This window comes from Cygnus olor, chromosome 1 (genome assembly GCF_009769625.2).
Source record: "Cygnus olor isolate bCygOlo1 chromosome 1, bCygOlo1.pri.v2, whole genome shotgun sequence".
NCBI lineage: Eukaryota > Metazoa > Chordata > Aves > Anseriformes > Anatidae > Cygnus > Cygnus olor.
The window spans coordinates 49,756,901-49,777,938 of NC_049169.1; the positions used below are offsets into that span (position 1 = coordinate 49,756,901).

General features: G+C 39.3%; 1 long non-coding RNA gene across 1 annotated transcript in view; it reads right to left on the minus strand.

Annotated features, from left to right (window-relative positions):
* Nucleotides 1–14,700: 14,700 nt before the first annotated feature.
* LOC121070503 overlaps nucleotides 14,701–21,038 on the minus strand; it is a 66,089-nt gene continuing 59,751 nt past the window's right edge. The window contains exons 2-3 of the long non-coding RNA XR_005820122.1: nucleotides 15,659–15,812; nucleotides 14,701–14,810 (exon numbers count right to left, since the gene is read on the minus strand). This is a non-coding gene — a long non-coding RNA (uncharacterized LOC121070503). The remainder of the gene's footprint in view (nucleotides 14,811–15,658; nucleotides 15,813–21,038) is intronic.

Consider the following 21,038-nt stretch of genomic DNA (forward strand, 5'->3'; position numbering starts at 1 on the left):
GTAAAAAGTTTTTTTCTCATGCATACCCACAGTAAATACAGATTCATGAAAACATGTAGGATCCTAACTAACGCTTAATGTAGTACTCTTTCTACTGATCTTTATTTTTGTTTCTACATCGCTTATGGCCTCAACCATTAGTCTTCTGTTGTTAGTCTCATTTATACCACTCAGTGGAGTAAGTTAACCCCATTTAAATTGACAGTCTTGTTTTCTATTCAATGGGAGTGAGATTTTGTACCAGGGAAGTAAGTTTCAAAGGAAATATTCTACTTTTACACTATGTACAAATAGAATTTGGCCTCTGCTATCTAATGTAAACCATGCCTCATTACTATCAGATTCTTAACGCCAAAATATGATGTGATTCATAGAAAAAATATGCAACAAATAGCAAATGTATCTGGCTAGAGTAAGTTACGGGTCCTCCTGAGATCAGTTTTAAAGCGCATATATATTTAATGAATGTCTGTAAGGAATCACCTGATTCCCTGGTTAAATTTTCAAGTCATTGGAACAGTCTCTTAAGGAAATTCTGGCCAATGCAATAACTTTGTGTATGGTGTAGCCTTTGATAACATCAGGCACTGCAGACAGGAAAACAAAATCGGGTCAGTAGAAATGCCAAAAATCCCCCCTCAGTTATAGGAGACTTTGCTTTGAATAAGAGAACTTGGACTCTAAAACTCGTTTTTCACCATGAAGCATATACCTTTCAAAACAGCAGGAGGATCACAGGTGAACTGGCCTGTTAAATCCTTCTAGGAGCTCAGAAGATGTGCTATCACATTTGTTGTCTCTTAGAAGGAGGGGCTGGAGGTCTGAATACACTTGTGCCTTCCTAGAATCAATACACACCATTGTCACTTCCGCATTGTCCAGAAAGGATCCAACATTTTTCATGAAAAACCTGGATCACACTGATTGAACCAACTGACTTTTATTTATTTATTAAACATCTGGAATGAGATTCAGCTCCTTCCAAAGCTCTTCAGTCTATCTCTATGGACTTTTATAGGAGAAGTACAAGATCTCAAATATATATGTTGATGTTATGGACAACATTCCTTTGATAAATTGATAAATATTAAAAATAAAAAAAAAAAAAAAAGGGAGAGAGAGGGAAAAAACAAAACACAAAAAAAAAAAGAGAGAGAGAAACGAAAGAAAAAAAAAAAACGGGAATACCCATACTTCTTATTAGATAGCTAGATAGCTACACCTTGTAATACAGTGGCATGGTTCTAGGGCGGGGCTGTTATCATACAGTGGCATGGGTTTGTATGCATCTGTATTACAACTGGTGTTGGCTATATATTTAGAGTCAGCACATTGGGGGCATACAAAGGGCAGAAAAGGGCAGAGGACAAAGTGGCACTTGATGTGTGCTAGGTTGCAGTCAGAGACCCAAGAACTTATATTCTCTGAAAGAAAGGCAACCATATGAAGAGTGTACATATTTATACAGTACATGTAGCTCGGAAAGCCAGCTGGCAGCTCTCTTCGTGTCTGCTCTCTGGGTGAGCATAACCAACAAGGCAGCTGCAGGAGCAGGAGCCTACCACCCCCCCCACCCCCCCCCCACCTTCCCCCCAATCTACACCATTTGCACAGGAAAGGAGAGGAAAAAAAGGAAAACTGGATGAAAACCTCTCCATACTCTCCATAGAGCTTTTTCCTGAGCAAAAAGAGGGCACCTCTCTTCCCTTTCCCAACCTACTTCTTCTCCCTTGAGGATATTTCTGGGACCAGCAATAGGCTATGCCATCTGCGCTGGCTGGGACAAACAAGATAAAAATCCCATGGGAGCAGACATAAGTCCTACAGGAGGCAAAACTGATATGTACAGGCAAAAGTGCTTGGTGTGAACTCTGTTTTGAGTGATGAGCAGAGGGACAAGGGAGGCCACCACAGGATTAAGCTGGATACACTCCCAGAGAGAAATAGCCAAAATGCCCTTGTTGGTGTCAATTCACATTAACACAGCTGGCCAGGACCCCCAGGCCCCCTTCACAGACAATGCCTACTTTACCCTTTACAAAGCCTGTAAAGTGCCTCTTCTGAGCATTTCTCTCTTAGTTCCCTGAATGCGTTCCAGACACTGCTCTCAAATGCTCTGCCTTTTTACACTTACTCTCTTCCTTTCACCTTCCACCTCCCCAGCCCATCTTAGGCCTGAAGAGGTATACTACAGATATTTGTTTAGTGGCTTGGTTTAGGTGTTCTAAACAGACAAGACAGTATACCTGAGCTTTTAGCAGATTGATTCACTTGAAAGCTGCCCAGCACGATGGCTGAAGCCAAGATGCATTGTGCGTATACACTAGGATGGATGGTTCATATACATTGTCTTGTAGGAGGGTGGTAAGGGAGCAGAAAACTACAGCTTGCACATACAGGTTGAAACCTTTTGCTGGAATTTCTATACTCCTGAAGACAGGAATGACCAAGGATTTATAGAAGTCCTCGGTAGAAGAGAGGGCTTGAGAGTATGAAGATATAAGGGCAAATTCTTCTCTTGAACTAATGTGGTGGACTGAAGAGCAGAAATTAGCTGTATGAAATAAAGCCAGGTATTGTGACTCTTTCACATGGGTAAATATTTCTTAAATCTTTTTTTTTTCTTTTTTTTTTTTCTTTTTCTGAGGGTTATTTTTTGGTATATCCAGCTGTGCCCTGTAGCAGAAAGGAATATCTCATAATGAGCTCTGTTATAAATGGCTCTGAAACACAGAGTGTTGGAATGCCACTAAAAATATTTTGTCTGTGGCTTTTGCTAAGGCTCAGCTCCTCAGGAAATACTTTCATTGTTTAATGCTGTCATTTTGTACATACCCAATATTTTCTTAATCTGTCACTGGGAATAGTTTATTTATAACAAACTTATTTTCCAATTTCATGCTGTAAATATGTCTTAACAGTCTTGCCAAAAATACTAACTATTCACTACAACTACTCAGTTATAGAGATTTAACCAGTTTATTAGCTTTTAAAAATACCAGAAGTGTGTGTCAAATCCTCCCTCGGCCCCCTCTTTTTCCACTGAAGTAGTGGACGTACAAGTTTGGGTCAGGAGTCACTCTGTTGATTAAACAAAGTTATAAAAATGAAGGATGGATTGTGTCTCTAGATTTAGCCCTGAGTTTGTAATTTACATCTCTCCATAAGTAATTTCAAGGGGCAGTGGGACTTCAAGACACCTACTCCTTGTTTCTTCCTTGCTCCTCAAAAATTTGCCACTGGCCTGGCCTATAATAAAGACAACTTATGGCAACTGTAATACAAGAAGCTCAGATGCTCTTGCTGAGGAATTTTTGGGGAGACTCCAGTGCTGTCATTAGGGCATCTCTTGTTCTCCCCTGGACGATGTGTAAGAAGAGAAAGAGGTCTCTGTTTCTTACTTCTTACAGTTATTGCACAGATTACCTGCTGAATTTTATAGCTGGCAACCAGGTAAGGCTTATAAAATGTGTTTCATATGCAGCACATCCCATAACATTTGTTCTGCAATGGGATTCTGTTTGTTTGGGGGAGCTAACTGATCAAAATTAGCTCTCTTAAGAGTCTTGTACTCTTTAAACACTATTAAGTCTATACATGTGTGTGTGCGCATGTGTGTATGAACAAGTGTCTATGTAGAGAATAAAAATGAAGCTATGTGGAGTACAGAGAACTTGTTGAAACATTCATACATCTGCCAGCAAGCTTGCTGACAGTTTGGGGTTTTTTAATATATTTACACAGCTGTAATATATATACTTTTATAGGGAACATTTTCCATCATTAGCTTTCCAACAGGTTAAGAGGGTTATTCATAGATATATCTACACACAATGAACCAAATTCTGGTCTCAGCTGTAATAGTGTAAATCCAGAATCACTCCATTAAAACCAATTGCTTTTTTTTTTTTTTTTTTTTTGGTGGGGGGTGTGGGGAGGGAGGGTTGTACCTTGTAACAGAAAGGAATTTGTCCTCTGTGTATTCCGAGATCGCAGCACAACTGCTGACCTTCTGTACCCAAGCAGATAATCTGCCGTTCATTTCTGTGCCACAGCAGTGGATATGGCCTGCCTGCTCCCAGCGCACTCCCCGAGCATATACCTCGGTTGATAAGATGATAGGAATCAATCTTCCTGAAAGCAATGTCCAAAGGACTGTCTCTGGGACTGTTTTTAATTCACAAGTGCTGACTTTATCTCACCAGGGTCTAAAAAAAAGTTTCAAATGTCCCCAGATATTTATTCTTCCTGACTAAAAACCATATACATTCTTGAGCCATACCTGGGGGAAGACGTCATTTAAATATGCTTTGTCATATAGGCCCCAAACTGATCTTAACTTTGCAAGTGGAAATCTTTTGTAACTGTGCTGCAGTCAATAGAAAGTAATGCCAAATTTCTGCTGCCTTCACAGAGACTAGAATTTGTTCTTCGTTGGGTAGCTCCTTTTGACTAATATGGTTAGACAAGTTTTTAGAGCAAACATTCTGTTTCAGCAGTGTCAGGAGATTTTTAAAAGCTACCTTGTCACTTGTCTTGATATAGCAGCGTTATGGCTATGGGAATGCTCTTTCAGCAGCTCCTGCGCTGCCATTTCTCTCCACTGCAAGAAGGTTGAGGGATAAAAAGGAGCTGGGAAGAACTAAGTCATATTCAACACAGGGTTTTCCAGGGAGAGTTAGCTGCACTGATTTTTAGGTTCACATTAAGTTAATTATGCAGGAAGGAGTAAGCAAAGTCATCAAAATAACCTGGGACACACTCCTGCAGCATAAGAGCAAATAAGAAGACTGAGGCCTGGTTAAAACTTGGATGCTGCCTAAACTGAATGACATCCACATCAAAGCAATATTTTTTTTTGCAAATGTTAGTTACAAAACAGTAAGTCCCCACATCACGAAACATTGCCTCTCATTGCAGGACAAGCTGCAAGATAAACACTGAAATCACTGAAATGCATTAGACTGGAAACTACCTTCTACGGGGGCCAAATCTCACATATTTCTGCTCTACCAGACTGAGCTACGCCCTGACACACACTTTGAGCCTCTCACATGGCTGGAGTAAGCCCTCAATAAGTTGCTAGCCAGGGAAAGCTAGGTCTGAGTGGCCTCACTGCCCCCATGGGCCTGTGTGCTGGGCTGCTGCCTACAGCTGGGGCTACCTCAAATCCCAGCTGCTTTCAAGGTCTATTGTATCTTGGCTGAGTGCAAAACCCTGTGCAAAGATGTCCTCATGGCCTGGTTACACATCCATTTCTGCTGCATACAAAGGAAAGGGAGGGATTTCTCAAGGCAAGGTTATTGAAGTTCCTCATAAGGTGCTAAGAAACCCAAACATAAACTCCCTCAAAGATAACAGAAACTGTCTGAGAAATTCTTCATTTCAAGTGTTTGTATAGAATAGCCTTATATAATGTTACAGACTGTAGTCCTGTCATAATCTTAATCATACACCAGCAAGTGTTTTCAAATATAATGCTTTTTGATGTCCTGTTTGCTTTGGACTCACTACTGTAGGTCTCTGCAGGATGTTCTGTTTACAGAAGAGATTACCAAAAATAAAAATTACAAAACAAAGTGGTGTAAGTTACAGAAATGAAAATAGGAATACCTCACTACGGAAGTTTTTGCCCCAAGTCCAGATATAAACAAAGCTAAAGGGACTCAGTATAAATCAAGTAATTTTTCTATTACGTAAGACGGGCTCAACAGCTATCCTGGCCTTGTTTTATAAGCCATAACCTGAAACTATTTTAAATCTACTTTCATAGAGTTTGCAGTTCATGAAACAGCTGCATTGAGATGGATTTTTTTTTGAGTTCTTTACCTTCTAGATGTCAAAAAAAAGTCTTATAAAAAGTAGTTCTCACTTATGAATCATTTGTCTCTCCCTTTCTCCAAATCTAACAAGAAAGGCAGCTTTTGAAAATTTAGCCCCTTTCTATACCTTCAAAGATGCACTGAGCTCTGAATTTTACACTGACTTACAATTACATATATATTACAAGTGGGGAAAATATTGGGTTTTTCTCCATCTTTCCCGTCTACTTTCTCTCACTCTTTTTCCCTCTCTCTCCCTCCCCTCTCCCCCAGTTTCCAATTTATTATACTACAGGTTTACAGTAATATATGTGCTGCACTTGCTTTAACTTTTTCTTTAATATCTGTTAATTTACTCCCTCATACTCAAACCCTATTGGGCCATGGAGGATTCATATTTGGCACCAAGAGCACTGCTGAACACTTACTGCTGTTCACCTTATTCCTTATCCCTGTCATAAATAATTTGGACACCATGTGATAATTTTTCTAGTTTATATCATAGTAGTATATAGAAGTCCCAATCAACATCAACGTCCCTGTAGTCCAAATGTTGTTCAACTAAATAGGCTGTAGCAATGTGGCACAACACAACACAAGGAACCTGCAGACAATCTAGCTTTCTCAATATGCTATTTCCTTAATTAGCCTTGACAACAGTTTTCATGGGTAAACTCTGTGTTGATATGACTATCCTGATTCTGGCTCAGGGCAGGTACGAGCTGGTGATGACCTAGCGCAATGTGTCAGGTGGCATATTGCTGGAAATGGACCCTTCCCCAAAATTGCTTAAAGTCTGAATAGGCAAGACAGACAAATGGTATGTGGAGAACAAAGACACGAAAAGGAGAACATCTATGGCCACAGCCACCAGCCTATTCCTGTGACCAAGCCATTGTGTTCAGCTTGACTACACACCGGTGGCAAGTGGCAGGGGCAAACAGTCTTGAGCACACATCTGAGTTGTGAAACACAACTCAGTCAAGTATGCTCACACCCTTCCTAATTACTTTGTGCAAATAGTCCCATGAGTGTCGGTGTATTATTCACATCAGCACTTGAAGGAAACAAATATAAGCCCTTCTTGTTTCAACAGCTCCTGGCTATAAGTCTAATATGAGATAGTTTTGTGCAATAATAGGTCTAGGTTATCTATGTGGTCTCCTGCATTGCTACAGAACCTGACTGTAGGGAAGAAATCTGCCAGAGCAAAGATATACCCCTGCAGGCAGCTGATACAGTAGGGTTTATAGGTATAAATTCCTACAGATAGGTGAATTATATTGTCCATCAGCAGGAATACATGCTGACAATGTGTCCTAGCTGGGGTCTACTTTGCTCCTTCCTGATGGCTATAAGGCAGCATATGAAGTGGGTCCTGTGTTGGCTGACAATAGAGCAGCAGCAGATGAGTACTGTGATAATCACAAAATACTGGATAATCACCACTTTGTTGTGTTGCATTACTGCTCAGGAATTACCTCTCCTCTTCAGAATAAGGAGAAAATTTTACTGACTATAATTCATTTTGTAAAAATTAGTCATCAATTGTAGATACTTAGTTCAGCTTCAAGAAATGTGAACCACTGATCAACAGAACCATTATGGTTCTCATTTATTACCCTATAACTATCAGTATTACCTACCATGAGCAATCACATCAATGGGAGCTTTCTATCTGACTGGAGAGAAAAAAAGGAAAAAAAAAAAAAAAAGGCCTAATCAATAGTTATCCACAGAAATGTATATATTAATTTAAAAAGAGAGAGAGAGAGAGAGAATTTGAGAAAGTAAAATACTTTCTTCTTTCTTTGTGGGTAAAAAGTGCTTAGTTCAGAATATATACAGTAGAAGAAGAAGAAGAAAAAGCTGTTTACAGCAGCACCCAAGTCACAAAAGCCACTAGTGCTCAGCTGAGCATGTGATTTGTGTGTTTGGAGGCATGACCCACTGGGTGCAGTTAAACTGCTAAGGAGAGTATGAAAAATAGCTCAATCCTCCGTGAGTGAATAAGTAGTTTCTCTGAAGATCGAATATGACACATTGCAGAGCTCAACAGAAGCAAAAATCAATTCTCAGATAATTCTTCTTTCTAACTTCAGATGAACTTTAAAGAAAAGCTGAAAAAAGCATGTACAGACAGGTCCACAACCTTTCCTGGCCCCTTTGCATTTCCAGGAACAGGCAAAAACAACCAACACAGAAAGATATACTGGCAAACAGAGCCAGTGTTACCTTCATTTTCTTATTCTTCTCACCTAGCTCGAGGGATTGACCCCTGGGAGATGTTACTGCTTCATAAAGCTCCAGCCTGAGTAATTGCCCCCTGGAGAGTATTAACTAGAGATTCCAATGAGAACAGAGACAACATTGCTCTGCTTCCTCTGCCAGCAGCTCCAGGCTCAGAGGAGCATAGAAATGTTTGTTATTCTTCCCCTCTTCAGCTCTCCTCCAGTCAAGACACCTTCCCTCTGCAGCTGACATGTGGGAGCTTGCAAAAGCAAAAACACTTCATTGCTCACCTGGAGAAACCCCTATTAGAGTATGGCCACTTGTTTACTTCTTAAGTAAAACCCTGGGCTGATATCTCAAAGCATTAAATCACATGGCCAGTTTTGCAGCTGGAGCCCGAGGATTTGCTGACACCCCAAGGAGCATGTTGCTGGATAAAGAGCACCACCAGCAATTGCACAGCATCACCTACCTTTGGCCATATAACACTTAGGGCAGGCTCCCCTTCCTGTCCATCCTATGGGCCATATCCAGGAATCATACTTACTCTTCAGACCCAAGTCCTTATAGAAAATGTTCACATGCCTGAAGACTTTGGATGACCGTGGAGCAGTAGTTTTGAATATGAAAAGTTATGCTTTGTGGTAAAAAGAGTTTCAGGGAAAGTTTATTCACCATTATTCATGTTTAAGTGAAAAAGAAATGCATACTGTTGTGTTTTGGCTACCTAAGTGCTGCAGCTGCATTAGGAGAAGAGATTTGTCCACCAACAGGAGATTTCACAGGCTCTTCCCACCACTCTGAGTAACATCCAAACTGAATTCAACACTTGTGATCTCTTCTTAGTGTTGTTATGAGGTAATGGTTCTCTTAATCTGTCTTATCTTTCCAGCTGCAGTTTTCATATTTTCTTCTGACTATGCTAGTCACATGAGAACGAAGGACATTAGAATTTAGTAAATCTTTCAGAGTTTAAGAAAGATTACAAAGGGTGGAATTTGTTTAACCAATTGACTTGAGTTATAAATGTTCAGTAGTCTGAATTGAAGTGAGCAGCACTCTAACAACAGAAATAAAATGTGCTGTGAAAAATTCTTGGTTTACGAACATCTTTTAGTTTTCACTTGTAAGAGTTGGGGTGGATAAAATGTACAACAAATAATAAAGTAAAAGAAAGTCTGCCTGTTTATTTCTCTCCTTCTCTATCTTAGCTCCAATTAGATATATTTAGATATTCATTGTGATAAAATTTTGCTTATGATCTATATTCAAGCTGCACTCCAATAAAGGCAGAGTTTTTCTCTGTATAAATCAAATTTAATTGATTTATACAGCTCTACCACTTCTGAGGTGGCATTAGCTGTGGAGTTTATTAGTTCTAAGCTTGATGTCCATCTTTGCAGCACAGGGAACAGTGAGGCCTTGATTGTGTCTGACGCTTCTATGTGTATGTGAATGAATACATGTATGGATGTTTATGGACATGCAAGGGTTCCTATGTAAAACACATCTTGCCAGAAACTTTTCTAAGGATTAGGCAGCTGTCCAACATCTGCAAACCTGCTATCATTTACCCAACCTCTCTCACTGTTGTCCAAAGGGAAATTTTCTTCCCAGGAAATAGAGCACTAATTGATTACCCAGAAAAGAAATTAATGACTCAACAATTGTGACCAACAGGCGCTAGTTTGGAGATAGCCAATCCTGAGAAATGTCATCTTTGTCAGGCTATAATTTCCATTCTGCGCTTGAGGGGGGTTTTAAGCTTTGAGGGCTTTTTGGTTTTTTGTTTGTTTGTTTTTGGTGGAAACATACAAAATGTCATGTGACTGTGAAGCTGTATCACAGGTAGCTCTCTGCTCTCCATGGTGGTTTGGATATACTGGAACTGCTCATGCTGGGAGTGAGGTACATGCCCAGAGGCACCTCTCTGATAACTGTGGTCCCAGCCCTGCCTCTGCCCCTTATCGAATTCATGTCAACTCTAATTAGAAGCCAGAGCACAATTTTTGTGCCATGGTATGTCAAAACACTACTCTGCAAAACGTCCCTGCCAAACACAGTTGAGAGGCTTTGATAATACATTATTATGCATGGTTTCAAATCAACATCAAATAAGGAGGCACAAACAGTTTTGCTGTGAGTACAAGGATCAGAATGTAAAAAGGAGAAGGGTTTAATTTATGACAACTCCTCTGAAATTGGAGAAAGCTACAATGGTAGTTGCTCTCCATCCATGAGAGATGAGTCATTAAACATGAAGGTACACTTATTTCACAGTTTTTGTGTTATATTCAACCAAATGAAACAGCCCATTGTTAAGGGCTCAAATACAATCATGAGTCACAATATTCTTTTTCCAATTCTCATAAAACTGGGGTAAACTCTTCTGTGACAAATTCATTCTATACAGGCAATTTATCCAGGAGGGCCAACCGTATCCTGGGGTGCATCAAGCACGGCATTGCTAGTCGGTCGAGGGAAGTGATTGTCCCGCTCTACTCTGCACTGGTGCAGCCTCACCTTGAGTACTGTGTGCAGTTCTGGGCACCACAGTACAAAAAGGACATTAAACTGTTGGAGAGTGTCCAGAGGAGGGCGACAAAGATGGTGAAGGGCCTAGAGGGGAAGACGTATGAGGAGCGGCTGAGGTCACTGGGCCTGTTCAGCCTTGAGAAGAGGAGGCTGAGGGGGGACCTCATCGCAGTCTACAACTTCCTCGCGAGAGGGAGTGGAGAGGCAGATGACCTATTCTGTGTTATCACCAGTGACAGGACCCGTGGGAACAGTGTGAAGCTGAGGCAGGGGAAGTTTAGGCTGGACATCAGGAAGAGGTTCTTCACCGAGAGGGTGGTCGCACACTGGAACAGGCTCCCCAGTGAAGTAGTCACTGCACCAAGCCTGTCTGAATTTAAGAAGCGATTGGACTGTGCACTTAGTCACATGGTCTAAACTTTCGGGCAGACCTGTGCGGTGCCAGGAGTTGGACTTGATGATCCTTATGAGTCCCTTCCAACTCAGGATATTCTATGATTCTATGATTCTATGAATTTTCTATCAAAGATATTTTGATATTTGATCAGTACAGATCCCATTCTACTTATTGTGTCAAATGAACCTGCAGTCTGGAGTTGCAGTGGAGACAAGTGTGTTACCTTTTGCATGACCCTTTCAGTCAAGAGCAGCTCACTCATACATCTCTATTTTCTGAGATCACTAACTGCCTAGAGCTGAAGGGAGGCAAAGCATAATTCTCTGAAATTATGCAGTCTAGAAGGATGACAACATAAAATAATGGACGATGGATCACATTAAATCTCTCTGAAGATAACAGAAGTTGCAAGAGCTGCACTTCCTTCAGGGTAGTGATAAGTAGGTTATAAACAACTTTTTGTATTTTTCAGTGAAGCCAGAGCAGTGTCCACACCAAAGGCTTATATGACTATATCCAGCCCATGTGTGCATGACAGAATTTCTCTGATTCTGATTACAGATTATAGAAGAACCAGCAAAATAACTCAGAAGGGAAACAAAGAAAGAAGAGTGCAAGGAAGAATCAGAAACAAAGCCAAAACAAGTTCTGGGAGCTATTCTTCAGAAAGGCCTTAAAAGACCTTTGTGGGATGAGTATTCCGACAGAAGAGCTTGGAAATGTCACCAATGAAGATGTTTCTAACAAATTTCTAATGTGTAAGGGGAAAGAGGACTTTGCATATTCCCTTTAAATAAACAGGATAGCCACAAAGATACTCTGTTCCACAGTGACCTAAAATTTATTTTCCTGTTGGATCCTATCCGAAAGCTATTTCATGCCAGGAAAGATTACCAATGATTCCAGTTCTAGTGGATGTTGTCCTTAGGTCCCAGCCAGGGGTTCTCCACTGGAACTTTCTTAATGGAACACTTGCAGAGGAAGATACAGGTTTGACTCTCACTTAACAGCAGCAGAGATATATCAAGGAAACGATGACATTTCCTAACCAATTTTTACCCATAGAGAGGAATCTAGTTCAAGAATTATTTTCCATACAAACTGTAAAGTATTCTATGACAGAGATTTTGAAATCAACACATCTTTCTGTTTCCGTAGCTATAATTTCGTATTTACAGCTCTATCCAGGGATATCAGAAAGTGAAGTACTTGCATATATCTTTAAGCAGAATAGTAATTCCATTAAATTAAACACATATATAAGTGCTTTTCTGGCTGGTTCCAAAAGGTAGAATATTTAAAGAAACAATATATCTAATATATGTCTATACATCTAATAATATACTTAATACATAAAGAAATCTAATATAAACAACTAATGACAATACTCAAAATATTTAGTCTCCAGCTCAGAAATAAGCAAACTTGGAAATCTATGAGGAAAATAATTCCTGGGCTTGACTCACCTTTCCACTGTGGATTAAAGTCTTAGTAACACACAGAGTAATGTAGAACAAGCAATTTGGTGTCTAATTTAGGAAAAGATGCCAGATGTCAGGAAAACGTTTAAATGGTGTTCAAGAAACAAGAGTAATATGACAGATGATTTTGAATCTTTACACTTTTTTTTTTTTAACCTTATGAAGCCAAATCAAATTCACAGCAGTGATCTCTGTTAGCTCTCTGCCCAACAATATAATAATCAGTTGCAGGGACTGAGCAGCACAGATTGAGCTCTGCACACGTCACGAGAGAAGAGCCAGTAGTCTGCACAGCAGACACATTAGCAGGAGAAAGGCTCTTGCAGCTCCAAAGGAGCAGTTACATACCTCATGCCTGGGAGCTAAGTTGCATTTACATAGTGGGACCTCACAGCTCTGAAGGATACCATGTGTAAAGACAGATCGTTTCAACTCTACACATTATATGTTTGCCAAAGAGGCTGCGAGTTATTAAAAGGAAAGAACTGGGAAGTACTTATTGTTTTGGAGGAGGGAGGATTGTTTCCCAAGCAGCTTTTTTTCAAAATATGAAGGCAGACATGAAAACCTTAAGTATTGCACTAGTCAAAAACAGCTAGGAAATTCAAAGTCAAGGCTGCCACTGTGTCCTTGGTTGACCCTTTCTTTGATGCCCTGGCATTGAAAAAGTTTCATATGCCCTTGGGTATCATATATATCACAGGACTTACTAAGAGGGTGCAAATTCTGCCTGCCTGCAACTCTACTGCTTCAGCAGATGCGTATCCAACATGAATTTGGTCCAAGGCACATGTTAATGCCAGAATCCTGGCCTTTGCATTACAGGTTTGCTCTATCACTAACCCTTGTCATATCAGTAATGCTCAGCCTGAACTGATTCAAACCTTCTTTTATTGTGTGACAAGAGATGCAGAAATGATCTGAGAAACCATAAATCAAGTGCTTACTATGATGCCTGCTGCATCTGACCTACATTCTACCCATCTGTTACAAACCTCATTTATGGAAAAACTGAAATTTAAACACTTCCTGGAAAACTAAGCATTCTTAACTTGGCCATATTTTGTCTAGTCACATATGTTATTTGATACCTATCTGTCTTCTTACTCTAAGATACTTCCATGGAAGACCTAGAATGAAAATATTCTTAAACCACAACTGATTATCTTCTCTGATGTCCAACACGTAAGACATGTAGCAGCTTAGAATTCAGGGAATGGTGGAGCACCACAAAGTGGGAGAAATCACAGGCTTTGCTGTGTTGTTGCCAACTAGGAGCCTTAACAGGTCAGTAATCTGAGTGATTATTTATTCAGACCAGATCTGCGAGGAACCACACGTCTTCCTGCTAATTTCAGTGTCAGAGCCATATGATGTCCTGTCACATTAGGAAAAGGAGCGGAAGTAGCAAAAGTACAGAAAAGAGCCTGGGAAATGCATCTCTAATAAATTCTGCTGCAGTATGCCATCTGTTCCAATGGGAAATCTATGCTGTCATAAATCTCAATGTTGTGGCTAGAAAGACCGAGGGCATGCAACCCAAATTTTTAGATACTGTGTTGTGAAAACTACATAATAGAGCTGAGACATTAATTTGATGAAGTCAGATTTTTATTTATTTATTTATTGGTTGGGAATACTTCTTGAGAATATTATTCTCTCCTTTAATTAATTCATTACATAAGCTCTGTAGGTGATGAGGTTTGTTACAACCAGCTACCACAAATATTGACAAAAAAAAAAATTGACCTGCATTTGCTCACTGTGCCTAGTTACTGAGTATAGTAATGTGTTTTTTACTCCTGCTGGTGGGCAGAACTTTTATAATGGGAGGAGACTAAAGAAAATACCAGACTTTGGACCCTCACTTGGAGAAAAGCCAAGACGGAAGCTGAATCTTTCTTGTACCTTTCAAGTCCTTCCTGACTGAACAAGATTTAACACCAAGATGCAAAATAATATTTACTTTTTACTAATAAACTTCCTGTTGACCACAAATCACAATCATGAACAAGGACTCCTTAAAGGTAGCAAAAATAGACTAAAAAATTAGTCTTTGTTCCATGGAATGTCTAATGTAATCTCTTTATTTCTATTTTCTACTATTCTCATGCACACAAAGTACCTGCTAAATGTTACTTAGAATGGGAATAATCACATCACAGGCAAGCAAATTTGAAAGTGGTTTCTGTCTTTTTTCAATGTCTAGCAATGCCTTGTCCAATGGAACACAGACCAGTTCTAACACAAATACCAATGGACTGTCAGCTTAACATTTGTTTTTTGTCAGAAACATTGATGTACAGTTCAGCCACGGAAATGTTGTGGAAAATCTTGATATTCCTGCAGGATTTCAGGAAAAAAAAAAAAAAAAAAGTAAGCTATTTTTACAGAACACTATTCAGAAAACATTGTAGCCCACCTAGGACTGGAACAGGAACTAATGAACTAACGACTATAGAGCATGCAGCTACTTTTGGCAGTTCAAATGTGCAAGTTTTCCCAAGCTCTCTTTAAAAAAGGCCTTCCTCTTCACATGGTATCAGTTTTCACAATTTACAGGCCCAGAGTTTGAAAAATCCTTTATTCAGCCATGGAGAATCTTTTATTATTATTATTTTTTATTATTATTATTATTTTGTGTATGTACTCACCTATATTTGTTGGGACAGTAAATAGAATAGATAACCCTATAATCCCATTAAAAACTAAAGCAACATCTCTAAGTCAGCTAGACTTGAATATATAGACAAAAAGTATGCTCAGAGGTTGTGCATAACTAGTGAAATAAAGTAATAATGAATTATGTTCATCTTTTTAAAGTCAGATAACTGTGTGCAAATGCTTGAGCATAAAGATCCACTAGTTCTTTCATGTAGGACAATTTTAAAATAAGGAATGTTGAATGAGCTGGAGGTATAAGTCATGTTCTTCAAATATTGATATTAGCAAAAATTTTTTCAAACACTACATTGCTTGTAAAGAATATCCTTTCTAGACTATCCTTATGGCATACGCAAAACAGCAAAGTGTGAGTGTGTGAGTGTTACTGATCAGAAGTGGGTGATTCCCACATACAGTGGTTCTTTTGGATCAAATTCCTGGATATATATATATATATTTCCTATTCAGTAGCCACCACTTTTGCATTTATTTAACTCAGGAACTCAGTATCATCAGGTTTTACTTACAAGAATGCTCCAGAGACAAAGACGTCCTCTTCCATAGATGGGTTGAGAGACAGGTCACTTACAGAAATATGGAGGTGTATTTCTAGTTGTGCTGAGGCTGATATGGACTACAGAAGTGTGATCTGCCCGTGTATCTGAAGATCAATGTTGACTTCTATGAGAAGTAGATAAACAATACATTGTTGAAACCAGACATGAGATAAACTTTCTCTGTTTACCTTCCCTACATCTTTGGCCATCAGGTAGAAGAAGAATGGGGAGGACACTGTGAGGGGTGATGGAAGGAGGCTCCAGTAGTGTTCAGAGGAATGCAGGTTGTAGCATCAGGGAAACACTGTGTAAAACATTTGGGGCTGTTCTGCTACAGTGATCATACAAATTTACCATCTCCTCTGAAATGTATTTGCAAACAGCACAACCTGCAGTAGCCCCATGAAGTAGTTAAGAAACAAGTTGAAAATAACCACAGATTATCTGATAGTATCATACTGAGATGGTCTCACACTGGCAGAAGGCTCTGGCAAGCACATAGTGAGCTATGACAGATGTGTTGCAAGCTTTTCCCTCATCTTGTAGAACCCATGACCTCAAAGAAAAGGCATGCCTTCCTGTAGCAAAGGGAAGGGACTTGTACACATATCCATGTTCCCAATATACATAGGTCAGTGTAAAAATCACAGTAGAGCCACAATAATTTAAAATACCTTACAACATTCATCCAGATATTTCACCTAAAGATATGAAGAAATGTTAAGAGATACATAAAAGTGTCTTCCAGAAAATTTACAATAAGGTTTACTGTTAAAAAATGAACCTTCTCTAAGAGTTAAATAACCACACAGTCATACGTCCTTCAAAATCTAAAGCTGGAGAGGATGCTAGCCACTGGGCACTCACTGAATGAATGGAGGCTTTTACCTGCCACCCTGACTCAGGCATCAAAGGTCCAAAGTGCACTCTGGCAGCTAAATGGCACCTAAATCTTTGTGCTTGAAGATTTGAATATAAATGAACATTTGAATGTGAATGAATATGAAGGCAATTTGGTATCCCATGTCTAGCAAGTCACTACATAGGAAGCCTAACTGCTACCACACTCAAAGCTGTGCACTGTGTGCACCTCAGCATTGCTTTGCAGGACATGGAAGTCTTTTGTTGGATTTCAATGTCCTGAGCCCTAAACTAATACTTTAAAAACATATTTCTCATAATGAAACCACACACACACACACAAAAAAAAAAAAAAAAAAAAAAAAAAGAATATTTATTTCTGGTAGGGTTACACTGCTTAACCCACCCTACTTGAACTGCAGGTTTAGGTTCATTTTTGGAAGTCATTATCTGGAACATGGGCACTGTTTGTCAGAAAATTATTTCATTCCACTAGATTATATGATTTGATGAAGTGATGGGACAGTGACTGTCCATAATCTAAGGAATCATTTTGGTCTTTAAGAGAAGAACTCTGAGGACACAAATGATGGCCAAGTTATTTCCACTGTGTGAGAAATGCAGTATTGACTGGAAACACTCTTCTTACTGTCTTATTGCTATTATACAGAAGAAATTGTGGGGGGAAGAAAAAGGGGGGGGGGGGAATATCAAGCTTGTTGAAAGTCAACATGAGAGGCTGACATCAGAAATGTCATCCACCAACTCTCTCTGTAGTCTATATAGAGATTCTCAAAGATATGGTACTTCAAAGAGCTAATCTCTGCCTAAGTAATGAGTTAGTAGATGTACTGTATTCCTAAGAGTCTTTATTCCCAAAGAGCTCAAGAAAGGATCTCACTCCTGTGGGATGTTTTCATGTTCCTATGCTGATGCTGGACTGTTTTTCTCTTACTCCTACTTTATCCATAGTTAAAGTTGAAAGCCTGCGCATTCCCTCTTAATATCTTGTGCCAAATTTAGTCTACAACACCTACAGAGAAGGTCAAAGGGAGATTGTTACATCTGACTCAGGAAGGAAAGACTGAATCAGCAAAGCAAACAAAAAAAAATCTGTATTAGGGGGTAAAGAGATTGACCTTTAGACATAACAACTGTAGCAGAATGGAATAGTCATAAAGCTGTTCACCAAATGATTTGCTCTGACTCAAAATGAAAGAAACTCAAACCAAAATGAAAGAAATTTTTTCTTTCATTTCTTAAAGTCATTGTTACTGAAATAAAATTAGCTTACTCAGACAAGTTTTAGTTAGGGATCTATACAAAATGAAAAATACCATATTTGTCACATAATAAATACAGACCTGTTTTGGGGTTGGTCTTCTCCTGGACTTTATTTTTCGAATACAAATTTTGACAGTAAATCCTAGAATAAAAGTTTTATAATATTGGGCATTGTGGTAAACGATCACAAGTTTGAAAATGTGAACTTTAAGCTAGAATGAAAAGTTCTCTATATACATCAACAAAAAATGTCCCAGTAGTTGCAAAGCTCGATCTTAAAAAACTGAATTCACAAGTTTCTAGATTTTTCAGAGTGTCAACAGTATTTGGACTGCAGTGCCCTTTCCAGGTAGACATATCCAACTTTGTTCCATGGCACTAAAACATTGTACAGAGTCTGCCTTTAACCTATTCCATATAAGTCTCTTAAGATCTGAAAACAGGACCAGATGATCTTGAAGGTCTCTTCCAACTTTAATGATTCTATGAATCTAAGAAAATGAACATGGAGTACAGTCTGAAAATTTTCAGCATTGCACAGACTCTTATTAGGCAACATCTGCTGAAAGTAGTCCACAATACAAATAAACAAGATAGGGAATGACAGAAAGAGATATAGCATTGAGGAAGTGATTTGTCTAGAAAAGCAGGAGCTGACTGCAGTACAGCACTTGGCTCCCCTCACTTCACAAGTTCACAAGTTCAAGAGTCAAGTGTTTTGCCCATTTTAAAGACACATTTTTTGTCCAAACACAATTCTGATGTTAACTTTAAAAACAATACCAAAACATGATGATGTTTACTTTCCAGTGAGGTCAAAACACCTCTAAATTTTTTACATCTCAAATCTTTTCACTTGCCCAGTGAGCAAACTGTTTACAGATGCTCATGCTCCACCATTGGACCACTGGAGTGTTCTGAGTGTCTCTACTTGCAAGTGGCTGAATGATCTATGTAAAGAGGTATGTATCCTGTCACCTGGGAAAGCTGTGTTCTTAAAAGACACATGCCATCCATTCATTTGGATGCTTTTTTATTTGCCAGAATACCAGGGGCCATTCAAACACTGGAGCTTCCTAATATAAAAAGAGTGTGCAGGTAGCACACTGGGCTAAGACAGCTTGTATTCTCTTTCTACCAAGGTACAGTGCAGAATGCTTTCAGGAAAGGTGCCAACCTTCTCATAATGGATAATTATTTTAGACTGTTCTGTTGCCTACCAGTCCTGAATCTCATCTTAATGGCAGCTTGCAAGATCTGTGGTCTGCTACATAATAGGGCATTATCTGAGATGTTCATTCCTCTTTTTGTACTCTCAGTAGGCTTTGGGGAATAACAGATGCAGTCAACTGACAGGCAAACTTTTTACATCCTTTCCCCTCCCTTCCCTCCCACAAGAACTGCTGGGAAGATATCCATTATCTCAGTCAGCAAACACACAAGCTCTTCTGTAACCACAGCAGGAATGGCAAGATGGCCAGCTGAGTGAGACAGAGAAGAAATGCAAGGGCAGCCCAGGAGTCTGAAACATAAACTGTCCTTTTTATGGCTGGCTACTTGGCAAAGATGAGAAGCTGCCTGTAAGGGACATGGGTGATATCTCAGCACCATGATCTTTCTGATCATTGTCACCTCTCTAATGAATTGTGTGCTGGAAAGCTGCTGTCAATTATTGAACCAGTAGGTCCAGTGCAATGGGGCTATTTCTGAATTACTGGCTCAAATCCAGGAGCCATTTTGTCCTGAACCTCTCTCTCCTTCTTAGTCTCCTGCCTCTGTTCTGCCTTTGATTTTCAAACTCCTTCTGGCAAAGGATATTTCCGACCAAAAAAGCTTATACAGCGCCCAACACAGTCAGGTCTTATTCCTGGTTAAGGCCTCAAGTCTCTAGCTTAATAGAATATCCAACACTGAAAGTACCACCCTAATTTAAAGGGAAGCATTAAATGTTGGTTTATTTTTGAGCATTTTACAACCCTTAAGGAAAGACGTCAGTAAATATTATTGTTATATGATCATTTTTTCTAATACTCTAAGCTTCCAAGTCAGTTAAAGGTGCTGGAGATCACTGTGGGCATGTCTCAAGCAATGCCAGCAGCACCAGAGAAAGAAGCACATGGTCCAAATCAGTAGAGACTATTAACCAAGCCTCGAGGGCTCTTAACTGTGAGGAATAAAAGGCTGGAGGCACGATGTTGGAGGTGAGAAGGCTACTACTGAAGGCATCCTTGGGGATGATCTTTTGTATTCTCTGAGGAAATGAAAGACTTCCAGTGAGAGGAAACAAAAGACCTGAACAGCAGGAATATTTTGGGACTGGAGCCAAGGAAAAGAGTCAGTAACAAAGACTGGTAATTTTGTGTGAATTGCTGTTTTGTGTTGTTGAGCACCAGGACACAGCTGGTGTACTGGCGAACCTGAGGATTTGTATTAACTGTATTGAAATGATAATGAAGTTTTTATTTTATGATTGCAGATGTTGGTGGATTATTGTTATTAAGCCTATTAGTGTAATAGTACAAATATGAGTTTCTCTTTGCTTACAGTCTTATTTGTTGTAGCTTTGTGAAATTAAATTTAGATGGCTTTTAAATAATGTAAAATAACATCAAAGGTCAATTGAGGAGGTAGAAGCACAGAGCTGAAGGTAAAGTAGTTCAAATGATTCAAATTCTTGACAACTTGAAAGAAACTCACTGCTTTCCATGGTTACACTCAGGGCATATGTTTAGCCATTCAGTGATCCTAAGCACAACAGAAGTGAGAGGGAGATCTGGGGATCCAGGGTTATTTTATGAATCTTTGAAAGTAAAAACCATGTTCTGCTTTGAAAAGCAGGTTGTCACTTTGCCTCATCTTAAAAAAATAAAAAAATAGCTGATAACTTGAGCCATCTAGACTTCTGCTGCTGAACATGGAGCATCTCAAAGCTGTCCAGTCTTCAGAAAAGAGGCTTGAAAGGTTCATGCTTGCAGAGAACTAGGCTTTGTCTGACTATCTCGGCTGAACACCCAACATACTAACCACATTTGAAAGTATTATCTTGCCATACGAGACATTTTTCAGTCTATTCAGTATAGCGACCAAGTTTTGTTGTTTTGTTTGTTTGTTTTTAATATAAAACACATGAAATGAATGTACAATGACACTTGATTTGTTATTACAATTTAAGTGTATATCAAACACATTAAGACAATTCACTGCA